The following is a 21053-nucleotide window of genomic DNA, read 5'->3' as shown; positions in this document are numbered from 1 at the left end:
ACAATCTAGAATTTGCATGAAAATCAATCTGGGAAAGAATGCACATGTTGCAGAGAAATCCGGTCGTCCAATTTCCATTAACCAATCACAGACCGAGAGAATTTGGAAATGTAACTTTAATATTGTAATTTTCAGTATAAGTATTACTAGTTTAGAGAGGTTGGCGCCAATCCCTTCCTGAACCTTTGACCCGTGGTCCCGACGCTGACAGAGAGGACGGTGACGCCTATGAATGAGCCAGAGACTTGGACAGATTTCCTGAGGACCCGTTCTGACATAGAAAACGACTAATAGCCAGAATAGGTAAATATGAAAGATGATGCTGCGTTTTTCTAAGTTTTAACCTGCAAATAATTTTAGATAAAGAGAAATTTATGTTTAATAAATGTGTCGGGTGACTATTTTAGTGAATGATTTATTTGAATATTTTAGAGTGTTTATATTATCAAACCAGCAACTAATTTGATCCATGCGACCTATCTGAGGGAGGAACTGTTAGGGAGTTTAAAGAAAGTGGTTTCTTCCTTCAGAGAAATGCAGATTGGTTAGGAGACATCAAGCAGGGTGTTCTATTCTCCCTCTTACAGGCACGGATAGTTTGATTTAGAAGTGAATGTTGGTGTTATGGGCCCCACCAGCGTATGATGTGTGTGTTTGCGTGTGACTGTGGAATCATTCCGTCCGTGGAAGTAGAGGGGATTTGGAAGCTCAGATCTGCACCACGTGAAACCTTGCGTTAGCGTAAAGATTCTTAACGCCCAGCTTTGCATCTCTAATGAGATGCAAAGTGGGCGTTCCTGACCTAACATGACAGGAGAAATGTCGCTAAGCGACATTTCTCCTATCATCAAGCCCCACGCTATGAAGCATAGCGTCAGGAAAAGTAGCGATAACCCCTGTTATCGCTACTTTCCTTACGCCTACTTCAGGACTGACTTAGCCATGATATCCTATGGAAGGTGGATATCATGGCTAAGTCTGTGAGTCCCTATCATCAAGCTAACGCCACATTGCGTGAGATTATCGCTGTGTTTCCAGCGATAATCTCACGTTAGGCAGTTAGCGTGAGGATTTTTATTGCTAATAGCACGCTATCTCAGCGATAGAAATCCACGTTACCCGGTGATAATTATCCTCACGCTAAGAGCGCTGAGCGATAATTATCGCTGGGTGTTGCTGATATGCCCCTAAACTTCTCTCCCCCACAGAGAATCTGTGGTGCAGCAGGTTTCGCTGTTCGACACACAGATTGTCTCTCTTCTCACTTAGGGGCATATCAGCAACACCCAGCGAGACATTACAATTGGTGTTAGAAATGGGGGTCTCTAACTGGCAGTGGTATACATCCTGTTCAGGCAGGAACCCTTCCTTCTAGTCAGGATGAGTAAAGTACACACCTAAGTTTGCCTGTGCTCACCCTCTGGTAGCATGGCACAGAGCAGTCAGGCAAAACTACAGAGGCAATGTGTAAAGCATTTGCATATAACCCACAATACCTCAGTGAAAGCACAACAAATGGACACCACACCAGTTTAGAAAAATAAAAGTATCTTTATGTTAGGTTATGTTACTGCAATTTATAAAGCGCAACAGCTGCCCCAGCAAAGGGGCGTCACGGCGCTGACAGCAGAACAGCTAACACAGAGGTAGAGGGAGGCTACACGGTGCGGAACAGGTACGTTTTTATGGCTTTCCTGAAAGCCAAGTAGTTAGTGTGGGGCTCCGGATGTGAATGGGCAGCGAATTCCAGAGGTGGGCTGCCCTGCTGCGGAAGGAACGGCCTCCTGCCCGCACTCTCCGAAACCTTGGAACCCTCACCCGGTGCTGGCCTAGTGAGCGGAGCTGGTGAGTGGGGATGCAGGGGGTGACTAAGTTGGTCAGGATACTGGGGGTGTTGAGTTTTAGGGCTTTAAAAGTGATGCAAAGGGCCTTAAATTCAATTCTCCTAGCCACCGGTAACCAGTGTAGCCGGTGGATAGTGGCTGACACTGGGCAGGACTTCCGCAGTCCAATCAGACATCTGGCTGCTACGTTCTGGGCCCGTTGGAGCCACGCAATCTCGACCTTATTTGCCCCTATATACAAAGAGCAGGCATAATCCAATCTGGACATTATAGATGCCTGAATGATGGTCTGGCGCGTGGGTGGGTCAAAAAAGCCCAATAGGGGTCTGAGCCCTCGGAGAAGCCCAAAACAAGTCCCTGCTACCTTTTTGGTTAGGACTTGGTAGCTGAGGGATGTGTCCAGCCATACCCCCAATTTTTTGACGGCCTGCTTGGGAGGGGGCGCGCTACCTAGGCTTTCTGGCCACCAGAGTTCGCTCCACAGACCATGGTCCTTCCCTACCAACAACACCTCAGATTTACTGGCATTCAGCTGGAGGCAGTTGGCAGTCATCCACTCTGCGACCACCGCCAGGTCGCCCTGAAATTTCAGGGCGTCCTTCTTGGTGTCACTAGAGAGTGCCACCACCAGCTGAGTGTCGTTGGCGTAGGAGACCATGGCCAGCCCCTATTTCTAGTCACCGTGGCCAGTGGTTGGACATAGAGATTGAATAATAGGGGACTGAGGGAGGAACCCTGTGGGACACCTTGTTTAATAGGGTGTGTGCCAGAGGCAAAAGGTGGAACAGTGACCACAAATGACCTCTCACTGAGAAACGATGTGAGCCACTTCAAGGCCAGGCCAACAATCCCCGCTTCCTCCAGGCGTTGTAACAGGATGGCATGAGACACTGTGTCAAACTCGGCACTGAGATCTAAAAGGATCAGTGCTGACGTTTGCCCAGCATCTAAAGCAGACCAAAGATGTTCTGTCACAGCCAGGAGGGCAGACTCCGTGCTGTAGCCAGGTCAAAAACCATTCTGGGAGGGGTCCAGCATGTTGTTCTTGGTCATGAAGTCTGAGAGGAGTGAGTTGACATGCGCCTCCGTGATCTTGGCTACCCAGGGCAGTAAGGAGATTGGGCGATAGTTTTCAGGCTTGGCCGGGTCCAGCAGAGGTTTTTTAAGTAAAGGTAGCACCTTGGACTGCTTCCACGTCTTGGGCACAATTGCTGTGGAGAGCGATATATTGACTACCTGCCTCAGGGAGGGCATAATCACGGGAAGCACTTTCCTAAATTGCTCAGGTTTAAGAGGATCAGCGGGTGAGCCAGATTTAATTTTCCTGCAAAGAGCTAGCAGCTGGTCTACGGAAATTGGTGGGAAAGACACCAAGGTATTGGCAATTTGCTCACACCCTACAGCTAGAGGGGTGATAGCAGTAGTAGTCCAAACACTACCAAAACGACAAAAAAACAACTACAGATATCAAAATATGGCTTTTAAACAGTAATAACAGTTCTGTCCATAGGAAACGTAAGATGTGTCACTTTTTATGCAAAGTACCTTAGATGCGTCAAAATTACAGGACGAAAACAGGCTCAGGGAAGGTGATGCGTCAGTTCCTTGTTAAAATGTTAATGTTAATGTTAAAAATGATTTATAAAGCGCACGTACACCGGGTGGTTTCATGGCGCTGTAGAAGGCTCTGTGTGCTATCGATGAATACATTAATTGTAGGCTTGTGCAAATAGCCATGTTTTAAGGGACTTCCTGTATTGCAGAAGGCTCGTGCAGGACCGTATTTCCAGCGGGAGGGAGTTCCACAGTTTGGGGGCAAGGGTAGCAAATCTGCGGCCTCCTTGACGTACCCACTTGAATGCCGGGGTGGTGAGGTGTGAGAGGTGAGCAGATCGTAGGTTGCGTGAGGGAGTGTGCCTAAATATCAGGCTGTTAATAAATACGGGACTATTGCCATGCAGGGATTTAAAGAGAGGCAGCCTGTTTTGAATGCGCAGCGCTGGGAAATGGGGAGTCAGTGCAATTTCCTCAGCAAAGGGAGTTGCTGGTTGCCATTTAGGTTGTCGAAAGACCAGTCGGGCTGCATGGTTTTGGGCCATCTGCAGCCATTTGAGCAGGTAGAGTGGCATGCCCAAGTACACAGAGTTGGCATAGTCCAGGTGCGACAGGATGGTGGCTATTGTGACCTGGATCAGCGCTTCCTGAGTGAGAAGGCGATGTATCTTCCTAATCTTGCGCAGTTGAAAGAAACACTTTGAGATAACCGCGCCAACCTGGGTTTTCAGTGAGAGGTCATTGTTGAGGGAGACTCCTAGTGTTTTGGCCGAGGAGGAAGGAGAGGGAGGGGGTCCTAGCTCTGATGGCCAGTAGTGTGGAGCCCTGTACTTATGACTGTCCCCAGTGAGAACAAGTTCTGTCTTGCCAGGGTTTAATTTAAGGTGGTTGTGGTCCATCCATTGGTGGATGTGCAGCATTGTGGCCTGGAAATCGGTGACAGAGTTGTGTGAGTTGTCAATCTTGAAGACTAGTTGAAGGTCATCGGCATAGTTGAAAACCGTCACCTTCCTGTCTTTGAGGGACTGAATCAAGGGGGCAATATTAAGATTAAACAGGTGGGGAGAGAGAGCCGAGCCCTGTGGGACACCACAGGTAGTTTTGCGTGGGGGAGCCAAGAAGTGTCCTTGACGGACGGCCTGGGAGCAATCTTCCAGAAAGGAAGTGAGCCAGCGAGCTGGTGCACCTTGAATGCCAGCATGTTTGACACGGTCAGACAGAATAGTGTGGTCGACCGTGTCAAAGGCGGCGGAGAGGTCCAATAATACCAGTGCCTGAGGGGAGCTTCTGTCGGCGTTGTCCCGAAGAGTGTCCAGGACAGCGAGAATTACGGTTTCAGTGGAATGACCTGGCCGAAACCCTGCCTGATGAGGGTCCAGGTATTTAGATTCCTCCAAAAAGTTGGATAGACATTTAGCTACATGGGCCTCTAATTCCTTCGCCAAAAACGGAAGCAGGGAGATCGGGCGGTAGTTAGGCAGGAGCGCGGGATCAGCTACAGTTTTTTTTAGGAGGGGTACCACTATGGCTTTCTTGAAGGCCATAGGGACTTGGCCGGATGAGAGGGAAGGGGATGCGTCGGATCCTTCCTCCATGAGAGGCGATGCATCAGTTCCATACTGCCACGCAGGGGAGGTGATGCGTCAGTTCCTTACTGAAGAGGAGGTGATGCCTCAGTTTCTTTGTGCGGGGGAGGTGATGCATCAGTTCCTTACTGCCACGCAGGGGAGGCGATGCGTCAGTTCCTTACTGAAGAGGAGTTGATGCCTCAGTTTCTTTGTGCGGGGGAGGTGATGCATCCAGTTTTCTTACTGAAAGCCCAGGGTCATTTTAGATTTGGCGCACAGGTTAGATTCGTGAGAAAAACTCAAATGGTCGGTGCAGCGGCGATCCAGGCACTGCGTCAATTTCTGCATCGGCCGACTGATGATGCGTGGATTTTTCCAGGCGCACCGCAGGGACTGCATCGGAGTCAGAGCGGGACTTTATTTCTTCAAAAACTCGGTGCTCGGGGCTCGGGCTGCTGTGATTTCTTTGGCTGCTGACAGGCTCTGCCTTGATCATTTCAGCCTCACCACGACAATTCGTGTGTTTTTCAACAGCACAGCAGATTGTGGTGGGAAAAAGATGCTGTAAGGGCGATACATGAATTTTCAGCAACAGGAGCAGCGCAACAACCTCCAAGGACCCAGGAATGGAGTTTGGCAACACAAGGTAGGTCAGAACTTCCAGCAGTGGAGTTCAGGGATGCTACAGGAGAAGACTTTTGTCCCTGAGACTTCTTAACAAGAGGCAAGCCCTTGCTTGGGGAAACTTCTCAAGCAGGATACACAGCAAAGTTCAGTCTGTGCCCTCTCCAAAGCAGAAGCATTAACTGCAGGCCAACCCAGTAAAGCGCCACACAGCAAAGGGGCATTACTCCTCCTCACAGCTCTAAAGATCTATTCCTTGGCAGAGGGTCCTCTTGGTCTAGAAGTGTTCTGCTTTTCTGGGGACAGGGCCCCACTACTTATACTACTTTTTCCCTTTGAAGTCTTTGTAAAATAATCTCTCTTGTTCCAGCCACACTACAGGGGGTGGCGACAGCATTGTGCAGGGCAGCCACAGCCTATTCAGGTGTCAGTGACAACTCCTCCCACCTCTCTAGCCCAGGAAGAACCATCAGGATATGCAGGGCACACCTCAACTCCCTGGAGTGAATGCACAAACAGTCCCTGTCAGTCTAAAACCAAGTGGTAAAGTGATATTTTTCAAACACAATTTAAATTCTGAGCTCAGAGAGCCTAAACTCCAAGGGCCATATGTATCAAGCAAAATTGCGATCGCAAACGCCGAAATTCACCGAATTTCGGCATTTGCGATCGCGATTTTGCTAAGTGGTATGTATGAAGGCAAATCTGCATGCAAAATAAGGAATCGCAAAATTTTGCAATTGCATTTACGGAATCACAAATTTTGCGATTCCTTAAATGCAATGTAAGAAGCACCAAAAAAGTGCAATTTGGTCTTAAGGAATCGCAAATTACCACCAACTACAGGTTGGTGGTAATTTGCGATTTCTTTCAAAAATGCACATTTTTGCATTTTTCAAAGTGGCATGTGGCGCACACACATGCCCTTAGGGCATGTATGTGCGCCACATGTGCACCCATGCTCATTTCAGGGGTGCAACAGGGTGTCCTTTTGACACCCTGGCACACTTGAAATTGCATTCTCAATTTGTGATTCTCTAATTGAGAATTGCAAATTGAGAATGTCTTCCCATTCATTCCTATGGGCCTCTAGGCCCATAGGAATGAATGGGGAGGGATTCCTTAATTGCGAATTGCAATTTGCAATTCGCAATTAAGGAATATGTAGGATTCTCAAAATGTATTGCAAATCCTACATACATAGCGTTTTGCGATTCTCAAATAGCGATTCCCAGAAATTCGCTATTTGAGAATCGCAAAACCTAACATTGATACATATGGCCCCAAATCTCTAGCTGGTCCCAATTGAAAGTTACACTTGTGAAATGTTACATGGCAGCTCCAATGATAGCCTATGGGAGAGCTAGTCCTTGCAATAATGCCAAACTAAACCAGCAGTATTTCACTACCTGGACATGTAAAACACACCCGTACATGTCCTACCTTTCACATACAGTGTACCCCGCCCATGGGGTTACGTTGGGCCTACCTTAGGGTGCCTTACATGTAGAAAAAAGATGGTTAGGGCCTAGCAAGTGGGTGCACTTGCCAGGTCGACAGGGCAGTGTAAAACTGCACTCACAGACAATGCAATGGCAGGCCTGAGACAAGTTTACAGGCTACTCATGTGGGTGGCGCAGACAGTACTGCAGGCCCACTAGTGGCATTTGATTTATAGGCCCTGGGCACACATAGTGCACTTTACTAGAGACTTACTAGTAAATCAAATATGCCAATAATGGGTAACCAATTCCAATCAGAATGTGCAGAGGGGGCTCTTGCCCCTTAGCACTGATGAGCAGTGGTAAAGTGCCCAGAGCACTTAAACCAGCAAACACGAAGTCCAGCACACAATCAAAAATACAGGAGTTAGAGGCAAAAAGTCAGGGGAAACCACACCAGGCCAGGTCTTTTGGTAGTAAGTAACTTTTCACTCATTTTCCTTATTCAAACAATGGAAATGAAGCACACGCATTGGCCATTCTCGTGCCACTTTAGTGCACGCTTTTAAACAATGAAAGCTAAACCCTTGAGCTGCTCACAGTTTTCTTGGAAGTATAATCAGAAGAGCCAGTATATTACCTCCAAAACATCCTTTTCCCATCACTGAATATTAATTTCTGGATACCCAAGTTGGGCGTGGGTCATCAGGCGACTGCTATGAAGAAGGCAACAAAATTCAGAGCCTTTCACCGGATCATTCCTGCGACACTTGGTGAAATGCTCGAATCCTCAACACCCCTTCTTCTCGGAATCCCTAAGAGTGACGCTTTGTTGCTTGAATCTTGGGTGCTCTATAATGTCTACCAATTAGCCCCCGTGCAGTCGTACACACCTAAGAAAACCAAATCCTCCGCTCCCTGGTTCAATCAGTTGCTTAAAGCCAGCCAAAACATCTGCAAATGGCTGGAAAGGAAATGGTGAAAAAACTATTATTTGGTTGCTAAAAGTAAATTCAAACAAACACTTAAAAGGCATTATAAAAAAGTGTATGAAGCAAAAAAGAATTATTTCTCTGACAAAATAGAATCGTCCAATTATAAAAGTAAGGAGCGGTTTAAGATTGTTAAAGCCTTTGCAGATCCGACCCTGGAGACGAAGGCCGTTCTGGCTTCCGCCGGATGGCCACTAGCATTAGCATCTTTTTTCCACAAAAAAATTGTGACAATTCAAGAGACTCTCAGGGAGGGCTCTCCTTCTCTCTGTGACACTTTACCAGTTCCTTCCGCGGTACCCATGCCAGAAGCTGCCCCCTCCTTGTGGCAGTTTCCCTCGCTTTCACTGGAAGTCTCCCTACCCACAATCAAAAGCCTGAAGTTGGGCTCCCCTACCGACCCTTGTCCAGCAAAAGTACTAGCATCCGTAACATGGGCTATTAATCCGGTTGTAAATACAAAATGTAATACCTCATTAGATACTGGACACATGCCCTCTAGGTGGAACCAGGCTAAAATTCTGCCTTTGCTCAAAAAGCCCCCCGCTGATCCTAAAAAAACAGCAAATTATAGGCCCATCTCCCTGCTTCCATCCTTCTCCAAGGCTTTATGGAACTATGTCAAAACAGTGGTTACCGATTACGTGGAAACCAACAATCTTCTCCACATTAGTCAGTCTGGCTTCAGAGCCAACCATAGCACAGAGTCTGCTCTACGAGAGGTCTCCGAACATATTGAGGAAAGCCTTGACGAGGGAGGGGAAGCCATCTTGATCCTGTTGGACCTGTCGGCGGCCTTTGATACCGTTCCTCATGATAGGCTTTTGGACAGCATCCAGACTCTCGGTAATGGTGGCTCCGTTTTAAAATGGCTCACTTCCTTTTTGGAAGATAGGGTCCAGAAGGACTCCTCCTTTTGCACCTGGAATCCCTGGTATGGATGTGAGGGTTCCTCAGGGTTCCATTCTGAGCCCCACGTTATTCAATCTTTATATTTCCTCTCTGGCTGTCTTGGCAGAGATATACGGAGCAAAAAGTATTTCAATGCAGACAACACCCAGCTCCTATTCACTTGTGACAAAGGTAAGAGCTTTGAGGGAACCAAGATTAAAACCTGCCTTTCAAAAGTGTATGTCTGGTTAAGAATCAACCAGCTTAAATGCAACCCTGAAAAGTCAGAAATTATTTTCTTTGGTGCCCCCCCCCGTCAGAGGAGTGGAGACTTTGGTGGCCTGAAGATATGTCACCCCCTCTTGCCGCACAACAAACGGTAACGAGCTTGGGCATCATGATAGAGAACTGCCTATCCATGAAAGCCCAAGTCCAATCGGTGGTGGGAACGTACTTTGGCCTCCTTAGGATGCTGAGGAAGTTCCTTCCACTCCTGTCTTTGGACTGCAGGAAATCCGTGGTCCACGCATTGATTACATCCAGATTAGACTATGTGAATGTACCTTACCTCGGCCTCCCGGAATATCTACTCAAGCGCCTGCAGATGGCACAAAAATGCTGCAGCCAGAGCCATTCTCATGGTGAATTCTAGGACCCGTATGTCCCCCCATCTCAGACCGCTCCATTGGCTCCCAGTAAAAAATAGAATCAGATTCAAGGACCCGGCGTTAATCTTTAAGGCCTTCCAGCGAAGGGGTGCAAGGTACCTGTGCAGTAGTATTACCCACTATGCTCCGTCTTGAACTCTGAGATCCTCCTCTATGAATCTGGCGACGGTCCCTAGACTAGCTCATGCCCGCTCAGGCGGCACCTCTTTTAGGTTCCTCGGTGCGCAGGCCTCCGGCATCAATGAGAGCGGTGACGGATTTAGCTACTTTTAGGAAGCTCCTGAAAACTTTGCTTTTTAATCAATTATCTAGTTTTCCTTGCCTGCTTCTTTTATTCTCCTTTCTCATCTGTGTTTGAGGCAGTGTAGGTGGTTAGATTCTAGGCCTATTGATGCGCCGGGACACTCTTCTGAGTAGCTGTGCGCTATATAAATGCCTTTTATTCATTTTTCATTCATTCAACTGTTTAAAACCATGGTTTGTGTAAGAAATAATTTTAAATAAAGTGGAAAATAATAGAAGAACTAGAGGCCACGAACCTATGAAATTCTGTTTTTGCATTTCCTAAATAGCGAATCCTAAGATATCACTATTTAGGAAATGCAAAATGGGATGTACAACAACAGCGATTTCCTAATAGTGATTCCTACGGAGTAGCAGTCGCAATTAGGAAATGCTACACAATTCATTCTTATGGGTCCAAGGGCCAGATGTACCAACTTTTCATTCTGCCAGTCTCTAATTGCTATTTTTTACAAGTTGCACTTAGAGTCTCAATAACACAGGGATGGTGGCCTGCAGGGGATAGAAGACCGCCATGTCTGTGTTTGCTTTCTTAAAAACTTGGAGACCATTTCCCATTTGCGAATGGCTTTCCGCCAACTTGAAGTTGGTGGTAACGGCAAAGGTTTTGCAGCTGCGTTCCTGGTCACAAAACAATCCTACATACCAGTATGACTCGCTATAGGGAAGGGACGCCCCCAACACTCCCCTTCCTAATAGTGACAAACTGTGTTTTGCAAGTCAGTTATAGGTTACAGACTCGCAAAATAGGGTTGGCACACGGAAAAAGCATTTTACCAGCTGCAAACAGCCCGATTGGCCGTTTGCAACCTGTAAAATGCTTTATACATCTTGGCCCAAAGGTCCAGAGGAACAAATGGTTTCGCATTTCCAAATTTGCAATTCCCTAATACAAAATCGTAAATTAGGAAATGCAAAACCAAGGGTTTCTACGGGCCTGCTGCCCCCTTGATACACATCAAAAAAAGTGGTGTACAGTTAAAATGCACAAAAGTACTAGGGGCATTTGGGCACTGCATGACACTTAAAGTGCATTTTATTGTATTTTTAAAATTGCATATGGTTACTATCAACTTGGATTCAATGGAAATAGGATTTCCTAAATACCGATTTCACATTTAGGGAATGCTTTGTACATGTGCTTAGGAAATTGCAAATAGGAAATCTCTAACTGCAATTTCTATCTGGGGAATCGCAAAATGCGATTTCTACTGGGTAAAATATCATTTTGCGACCGCGTTTAGTCATTTGGGCATGTGGAAAGGCAGTATTGCATTTCTTAATGGACCGAAATTGTGATTCAGTTCATTAAGAAATTAAATTTTCTTTCGTTTATCCTGCCCCAGGAATATTTGGTGATCCAGAAACTGTTTCCTCAACATTCAGTCCCTCTGCCCCTAAGCTGTAGCTATTCGATTGCAAACACAGCCACCAGAGGCTTAACGTGTACATGGCATCTCTACCTTAGTGTTAAATGTATCCTGGTTGCTATTAGAGAGTTTGTAAAGGTTTAAACAACTCATACTTCAGCAATAGGTATAACAACTGCTGGGTTAATAGGCACTCCTTAAAGCTGCATTATACAGGGAGGAAGGCCTTTGACAATGGTGTATAATGTGGTATATCTCAGAGATTATTGACTGTGATGAGGACGAGGGAGGTAGAGGTAATGCCCCGATTACTTACCAGTAATTTTCGTTTTACAGTACAGAAAGAGTTCCATGTGCCCTGCAGTGCACAGCAAATACATGTGCGTGTTAGTGAGAGAAGGGGCGTTCCTACAAGGAACGACAAAATGATGGCACTGGATGTAAAGGCTCTTTAAAATGAGAAGAGTTCACTTTGACAGTAGACCTCATGACCTGTAATCAAAAATACTGTACCATGTAGTTATCCCTATGTAATCAAACATTGGAATAATACCAGACAGGGGACATTGGTAGAATGTCGGATCAGACAAGGATTGCTACAGTGGTGGCTCCTCACCGTTCCTACAGCGGCAGCACCAGGGTGCGCTTGCTACATGTGAGAGAACATGCAAGAGTATTTTTGAAGGGATAGAAACTGGTGGTTTTGTGTCTGACCAGGGAACAGTAATCTTACAAGTGACTTGCAGTTCCAGGCACTGAAGGAAACTACAGATGTGCTTCTTGCCAATGGGAAAAATACTGTCACTCACAGTGAAGTTAGCCGGTGACTGAAGTGGGCTGACCGAGCGGCACATGTTTATGCTGCAGTGGGCAGATGAAAGATCTCCATGACACAACAACAGACCAATGTATGAAGAGGCCTGGATGAAAGCCCCTGTCAGAATGCATATAACATATATAAATTCACTACAATCAAAAGGTCTTGTAACACCATACTGAAAGAGTGAGGCAACAAGTGTGCACCAGTGTAAAAGGGAAGCAGGGGACCCCCAGCACGTACAGCTGATGGACCCTTCTTTCTTCATGGAGTGAGAATCTGGGAAGGAGGGGACAGAACCATCACACTCATCCTTAAAAGACTGCTTTCCCTAACAGAAGTGTATTTATCTGGGTGAACTTTATTACAGTCAACATTATTTAGATTTGTGCCTCAGCACCATCACCCCATGGTTGCCCACAATATGCTAGGAACTGCTACCGTTAAGCCAGCGCCAGCATTATGACAACATGGCACCATAGTGCCATGGGTGGTCACAATATGCCAAGAATTACCTGCCCGGACCACCGATATGCCATGGGTGGGCGCCACCTTGACAACCACGAAAGGACAAAAATGGCTTCCATTCTTTCAGGACCAGCATTGTGCCAGAGAGAGAGAGATGGTTATTCCATGGATGGAGACAGTATGCCAGGTATTACCACTTTTACGTAAGGTCCTCCATTATGCCAGAGGTTGAAGCCATCATAACATGGATACCTGCAGTACCAATAATTAATCAGGTGGGAAAACATTGATGCGAAAAGCCACAATTATATAAGGTCCCAGATTTCACCAGTGTTTAAAATCATGCCATGGATAGCATACGGTTTGCCAAGAGATACTACTCTTATGCAAGGGCCAGCATTTTATCAAGCATAGTCAATTGGTGGTATGTCCCAGACTGACACATGACACTAAGAACTACAACCACTGTACCAGGACCAGCATGTTGTCAGGGGGGGGCATTATGCCATGGATGCTGACGTAACCCATTTAGCAAGATCTGGCCTTTTACCAGGTGTGGGCAAGCTGTGTCCTTCCATGGGTGCATGCCCGTGGCTTGCACTAGTTACAGGTAAGGTTCGTGGGTAGTTGGTGCAGCGTGATAGGAGGGTCTGGGGAATTCTATCGTTTTAGTAACATCTGGAGGAAGTGGAACCACCTCATCCTGTAAGGAGCAGGCAAAGGAAGTATCGCAGTAGAAGTGGGAAGTTCAGTCCAGATGTGCATGGGATTGGTCACCTACTAAAATAGAAATGTAGATTATGATCCTCCGATCTCTGGACAAAAATCTAGATCGCAGGATGGCCCAAGCATGAGATCTTCAGCCAATAATTAATCAGGTTTTTGAAGAGTGGATGTGACCGAAAGGGGCTTAAGGGATGCTTCATAGCCCTGGGAGAGAACCAGCCACTGAAGGAGGAAAATCTAATTACTGATTGACTAGAACAACTAGCTGCAAATGTGACAACCATGACACCTACTGTAGATATAGAACCAGACTCTTGTGTAGGAGTTTGTAACAAAATGAATGGAAACCAGAGCAAAATCAAAAATCTGAGGTTCAAAACTGTAGACGAGCAAGTAAAATATGGGAAGTCCCATGCCAAAAACAGATCGTGGGAGGAAAACAACCTGGCTAAGGTTCATACTCTGGAAATCTCTTGGGACAATCAGTGCATGCAAAGACCATAAACAGCAACAATCAGGAGTTGTGTTACTCTTCAACAGAAATTAGTCAATGAGTGTTTTTTCTAATCGTAACTGAACGTGGCTGTGGAGCTAGCAGCACAATATCAAAGTGAGATTGTTGCAGTCGCATGACAGGTCACTGGGAATGATCAGGTAATGAAGAATATACGGCAAGCGGGGCGTGGGGGAGAGAGGTACCATGATCATGGCTGATGCCCTGGGCTGATGTTAGTGTCTACGGATAAAAATGTACAAAGGAGATAAGACTACAGCAGACTCACCTTCAGGTGATAGGACACCAACATCTTCCCATACTTGGTCTTCCAATGATCCTCTCTGACCTTCTTCAGGATTCGAAGACTGTCGCGTCGACGTCCTCCATCTTCATCAATTTTTTCAAGCAGCAATCGTTCAATTCGAGAGAAAGAATATCTGGGGGATGCAAGCAAAGCACATGTAGTTATTGAAATACAAACAGAGCAGTCCCTGGACAGATTACTTACATTATACAATGAGCATGTTCAGACCTTATAATATATCCTGAGAGGTTCAGGTCTTGTTACATTTTTCCAAATCATCAACATTTTTATATCGCAGACACAACTTTTGCCCATCCAGCAACCCATTTGGAAAGCAGAGCCACCCCTGAGCCCACTACGACATGGTGAAGACCCCAGTAAAACTCCTTTCACTGAGCCAACCCTCACTGTTGGCTTCCATATCATTTTCCACCCCTCCCCGTGCAATGTTCCATCTTCGCCTGACCACCCCTTAATGAATCCCTTTTCTTCTTCTGCTTCTGTTTCCAATCACAGCTCTTGCCTTCTGTTTTCCCCTCGCTGCCCCTGATTTTTGCCCGATTTGCCTTCTGTTTCCCCCTTGCTGCCCCTGTTGTGCCTGGTTACCTTCAGGTGCCCCCACCGATCCCGTTCCCGCCGTTGCGTCCCCTGCGGCCCCGCCCCCTCACTGCCCATTCGCTGCCCCTGTCTCCCGCCTCACACCTCCCAGCTACTCCTCCCTCCCACATCCCCGTATATGGCGGCCGCTGTGCGGCTGCGCGCAGCGGGTGCGCCTAAGGCACGCCTGTCTGCATCTGACCGTGCCCGGACCGCACCCAGCGCTAGAACCCCTGGTCCCCACACCCGCCATGACGACCACCACCGCTACGATGCCAGCACACTCCACGCTCTCAACCCCGGATGGACCCACACCTGCTTCAAGGCCACCCGTTACGCACACACAATCCCTTCACCTGCCAGAACTGCAGCTACACCAGCCTCAGAGCTGCCGAACAACCCGCCAAGAAAGACCTCAACCACCTCCAATGCATCCTACTGAACACCCGCTCCGCACGCAAACACCCCGTCGAGCTCTGGGACCTGCTCGACACATCATCCCCGGACATCGCTCTCCTGACAGAGACCTGGATGAACGACTCCTCCGCACCTGACATCGCCATAGCCATCCCAGATGGCTACAAGATCACCCGCAGAGACCGCACCAACGGAGTCGGAGGAGGAATCGCCATTGTCCACAAGAACAGCATCAGGGTCTCGACCAGCAACGACAACACGCTCCACACCGCTGAACACATGCATTTCCAGATCCACACAGGCCCCAACTCCACCCTCAGAGGCACCCTCAACTACAGACCCCCCGTACCCCGACCCCAGTTCAGCGACTCCATAGCTGATTTCATCAGCACGCATGCCCTGACCTCCACCGACTACATCCTCCTCGGAGACCTGAACTGTCACCTGGAGAACAACAACGACAGCAACCCGACAACCCTGATCAATAACCTCGCCAACCTCAGACTGAGGCAACTCGTCACAATGCCTATCCACTCCGCAGGCCACACGCTTGACACCATCTTCTCCGCAAGCCCCCACGTCGCCTTCAGCCACACCACCGAACTCCTCTGGGCCAACCACCGCTGAATCCACTTCTCCTTCCAGAAACCCACCATACACCACCGCACCCAACAGATCCCTCGCCGCTGCTGGATAAAAATCACCGAAGACCAACTACACGCAAACCTCTCTCTCAGCTCACCCACCGAACCCCCCAACACCGACGACGCTGCCCGCAACCTCAGACGCTGGATCATTGACTGCGCCAACACCCTCACCCCGCTGAAGAAACCCCCCACAGAGACACCAGCAAGAGGGCAAGCTGGTTCACCCCAGAACTCCTAGCCTCCAAGGGAGCCTCCCGGAAGCTAGAGAAGAAATGGCACAGCGAACAGACTACGGACAGCCACGCAGCCCACAAGGACGCCACCCGCAACCACCATCACCTCATTAGGACTGCCAAGAGGACCTCCTTCAAAGACCGCCTCGACAACAACTAACACAGTAGCAGGGAGCTCTTCAACATCGTGAAGGAACTCTTCAACCCCAGCTCCAACACCAACGACATCCCGCCGTCACAAGCCCTGTGCGACTCCCTCGCTACTTTCTTCCACTGCAAGATAGCAGATATTCAGGACAGCTTCAACACCCAGACAGCCCCAACAGACAGAAACACAACAGTCTCCCCGCACACCATCGACCACAACCCCCTGCTAGCCTGGACCAGTGTGAGCATCGATGACACCATCAAGACCATGAGCACAATCCACTCCGGCTCCCCGTTAGACCCATTCCCGCACCACATCTTCAACAAAGCCAGCAGCTCCATCGCACCCCACCTGCGCAACTTCATCAATCTCTCCCTCGAGACCGTGACCTTCCCAGAGAGCTGGAAACATGCAGAGATCAATGCCCTACTCAAAAAACCCAAGGCAGACCCTAGAGACCTCAAGAACTTCCGGCCCATCTCTCTGCTCCCGTTTCCGGCCAAGGTCATCGAGAAGATCGTCAACAGACAGCTAACCCGATACCTCGAAGAAAACAGAATCCTGGACCCTTCCTAGTCAGGGTTCCGCAGCAACCACAGCACAGAGACCGCCCTCATCGCCGCCATCGACGACATCAGGATACTGATGGAAAACGGTGAGACCGCAGCCCTCCTCCTCCTGGACCTCACCGCCGCCTTCGACACCGTCTGCCATCGCACACTACACGCACCCCTCCATGCCGTAGGGATCCGAGACAAAGCCCTGGAATGGACCACCTCCTTCCTCTCCGGCAGAACCCAGAGCAACCTCCTCCCCCCATTCTGATCCGAAGCCTCCGAGATCATCTGCGGCGTACCCCAGGGTTCCTCCCTCAGCCCGACACTGTTCAACATTTACATGGCCCCGCTCGCACACGTTGCCCGACAGCATGACCTCAACATAATCTCCTACGCCGACGACACTCAACTGATCCTCTCCCTCACCAAGGACACCATCACCGCCAAAGCCAACCTCCACGAAGGAATGAAGGCCGTCGCCGACTGGATGAAGACCAGCTGACTGAAGCTGAACACGGACAAAACGGAGGTCCTCATCCTCGGCTCCAACCCTTCAGCCTGGGACGACTCCTGGTGGCCGACGGCACTGGGGGCAGCCCCGACACCCACCAACCACACACGCAACCTGGGAATCATCCTCAACTCAACGCTCTCCATGATCAAGCAAGTCAACGCCATCTCCTCCTCCTGCTTCAACACCCTCTGCATGCTCCGCAAGATCTACAGGTGGATCCCGACAGATACAAGAAGAACAGTCACCCAGGCCCATGTCAGCAGCAGATTCGACTACGGAAACGCCCTCTACGCGGGAGCCCCGACCAAGCTCATCAAATGACTGCAACGCATCCAAAACGCCTCGGCACGACTGATCCTCGACGTACCACGCCACAGCCACTTCATCCTCCACCTGAGAAACCTGCAAGGGCTGACCGTCAACAAGAGGATATCCTTCAAGCTCCTCATCCACGCATGCAAGGCACTCCACAAGACCGGCCCAGCCTACCTCAACAAATGACTTTCCTTCTACATCCCCAAACGCCAGCTCCGCCGACCTCGCACCGTCCCGCGCCTCTGAAGAACAACCAAAGATGGGAGGTCCTTCTCCCACCTCGCCGCCAAGACCTGGAACACCCTCCCACTGAACCTACGACAGACCCAAGACCTGCTGACCTTCAGGAGGCTACTCAAGACCTGGCTGTTCGTTCAGTATCGCCCCCCCAGCGCCTTGAGACCCTCACGGGTATGTAGTGCGCTCTACAAATGTTTGATTGATTGAGTGTGTCTCTCCCTTGTATGTGTTCCTTTTGCACATGCTCTGCCCCACATTTCATCAATTTCGTGGTTCAAACTGCTTTTGAAAGATTTGCGGCTCCAAGGTAAACGCAACGAGCACTCGGCCCCTTGGATCCGGATTTCCTGTTGGTCACTCCGGGTTCCATCAGGGTTTTCCTCAAATAAACGGTTGTTTTTAATACATCCACACAGTCACTCCATACCATGCTTGCAGGCTGCAGGAATCTGTGTGCCACCACATTTATGTGGCTAACACCCAGCTAGCATCACCTCTATCTAGAGAGGCTTAAATGGATGTCAGAGCATAAACACGCTATAGAATATGTTCTAGTCTTGGACACGTCACAACTATCCCTCACTCCTCCAAAACTGAGTTGATGTTGGTTGGTTCTGTGCATGCTCTACTGACACTGAGTTCTTCAAGTGTCCTCAAATTTAAAACCCTGGGTGTGAAGTTCAACTATCATACAGATATGAAAACACCGTTGAACACATTCATGAAACCCTGAGGGTAGAATATTCACTTGGGTCAGCACCAAAGGCCCCATAACGATGCTGCCAGGGCCCTCTCACTGTCAGTAAGTTTCAGCACATCTACGAGCCCTGCACTGGCTCATGATGACATCTAGCATTGAATTTAGTACATGTACAAGGCTCTTTGTTGTTGGACCCTGAACAATCTTTAACTTAGATGTCTTTGTAGACACCTTGGTGGGACCTTAGGCCAGCACACTTAGGAAAGATTGGTAAACTATACACCTTTTATAAGAAACATTTTAGAGGAATTGTCATTATATTCATTGGTGCCAAGTGATACAATTAATATCTCTTCCCAGACAGCCTTTTACAATGCACAGGAGAGCTTAAATGCCAGTACCTCAATATCTTCAGCTAAGGTTCTTGGTTTTGTTTGGTTGTTTGGTTTTGTTTGGGTCTGTCTCCGTTCCCCTTCTCTTGCGTCTAACTACTTCCTGCCTCCTGCCTCTCTCTTTCTCTTTCTCTTTCTCTCTCTCTCTCTTTGTCCCCTTGTCCCTTCTGTCTGCTAGAGTTTGTAAACATTCTACTTTATTTTTTCGATCAATCTTTATTTTGATCAATTAAGATCCTAAAAGAGACGATTTGCCTCCATAAATGAATACGAATCTTAGCATAACAAGTACATCTAAAAGTACAATCATATTAAAAAGATCTTAAAAATTGCAATTATTATGATAAAATCCTTTAAAAATACATAATACAGTTAGCATTTGTAAACATGGCTAATGGGCTAAGAACCCATGACCTTATGTGACACTAGTGACAAATACACTAGAAACAAGATTTAATGTTTGTCACGGATAAGGGGTAGATAATTGAGTTAGTAAGAAAAACTGAGACCTGCTAACATAGAAACAACCACTTTACTATGTAATACCCACGTACCCATTAATGCATCATTTAGTCCTTTACAAACACTGATTTGGCGATGCTGTAGTGGTCGTGACAATTTCTGCCAATTTTTCTTTCCCGGGTTGACCATGACCAACTCAAAAATGTTGCAATCGCAATTACACACGGGAGATCAGTGTCAGTCAACAGTATTCTCAAGGCGGTAGCACTACTCCTCACACCCATGTTCTTACATAAGGGGCGCAACCATTTTTTACGTGGAGCTTGGTATGCCGGACAAACAAATAAAATATGAGAGTAAGATTCCTCGTGTTCCAGACACAGCTTGCACATGCTCTCATCGCCCCTATGCCCCTTGCATGTAAATGCATTTAGGGGTAATGTGCCTCCCGGAATTGAAAGTATACTTTGTTTATTGCCAGCATCAAACCTTTCCACATGAATTCATCAAGTAGAATTTAGACTTGCTAGCTCAGTGGGTTTGAGCGTGTGCTATTGAGATTGTTATGTATCCTGCATATCACAAGTTTGAATCCAGTGAGTAAACCCAGGCTTACATCCTCCCAATGTAGATAAAAAGAGCCGGATTAAGTTGGGTAATAATCATTCCTGGCATTTGGCAGACCTACTAAACTGTACCAGGGCAACAAGGGCAATCTAGGATGTTTTGGTCTTTATCATTTTGAAACACCGAATATACACAGCAATGAAAGAGATGAAGCAGCTTTGGTCAACATAAACCACCTTGGCTCTTGCTCCCCTATTCATATTCAGTTATGTTACTTTTTCTTTGGCTAAATGGGTTGATAGTTCGGAAGGATGTGAGTCATACCAAGTAATAGCTCCCCAAATCCTGTAAGGTCAAACCCACATTCATTGGTTGAAGACAGGTTTAACTTAGAAAAATGTGCTAAGTATTTAGCAACACCAAAGACTAAACATAACACAATAGACATCCAATAGCCAATTTCTAAAAACTAAGAAATATTTATTAGGACAAATGACACCAAATGACAAAATTCCAATAAGGGGGGTCAGCCTTAAGAATGTTTAAAGTTATGAGGCAAAAATCTCCAAGAAAAAGTAATGTTTTAATCTGAAATCACGGTATAGCTTTGGCCAGGACCTAGCCTCAAATTCAGGCCGACAGTGATGGAAAATAGGCCAGACACTCCAAGTGATTCATTCTGATCAAACCTATAAAAGTCAAAATGCAGCAGAGAGGTAAGGCTAAATGCTGAATCCGAGGATTGTTTTTCTGCAGGAAGCTGCCACTACCTGAACAAAACAATTATGCCTGTAATGCAGACACCTTTGCACCATGGCACAAGGGTCCCTGTGTTGGCGGTAGGCAGCACTCAGTGTGGCAGCGCACTGAGAGTGCAGGAATGTGCCATCGCTTAGTAGATATAGCTCATTCCAGCTCTCTCCTTTTGAAGCTGCGCTGCAACTTTTATTATTTGCGTTGACCCAAATGTTAGTAATCTTGGACCCCAGTCTCTTATTTAGACCTCGAAATCTTCCGGGGGCAAGCCTGAAGCTGTATCAAATGAAGTCCTTTTGAAATCGGACACCTTTGCCGCAAGGTCCCACTGAAGCTTTGGCGATTTAAGACTTCCAAAAATGTTCCAAGTCCCAACTATTCAGACTTCCTATAGCAGTTCCTCTTAGTCTTCTTGAACCCCGCCAGGACAACATGGATAGC

General features: G+C 47.5%; 1 pseudogene across 1 annotated transcript in view; it reads right to left on the bottom strand.

Annotated features, from left to right (window-relative positions):
• The window catches only part of LOC146863645 (protein mab-21-like 3), a 116404-nt pseudogene that overhangs the window by 87764 nt on the left and 7587 nt on the right, over nucleotides 1-21053 (bottom strand). The window contains exon 3 of the transcript XR_014976555.1: nucleotides 14046-14200. The product of XR_014976555.1 is annotated as a protein mab-21-like 3 (transcript). The remainder of the gene's footprint in view (nucleotides 1-14045; nucleotides 14201-21053) is intronic.

This window comes from Triturus cristatus, chromosome 2_1, assembly GCF_964204655.1.
Source record: "Triturus cristatus chromosome 2_1, aTriCri1.1, whole genome shotgun sequence".
Classification (NCBI taxonomy): Eukaryota; Metazoa; Chordata; class Amphibia; order Caudata; family Salamandridae; genus Triturus; species Triturus cristatus.
Note: the sequence above shows the minus strand (reverse complement) of the source record. Positions and strands in the feature narration are given on the sequence as shown.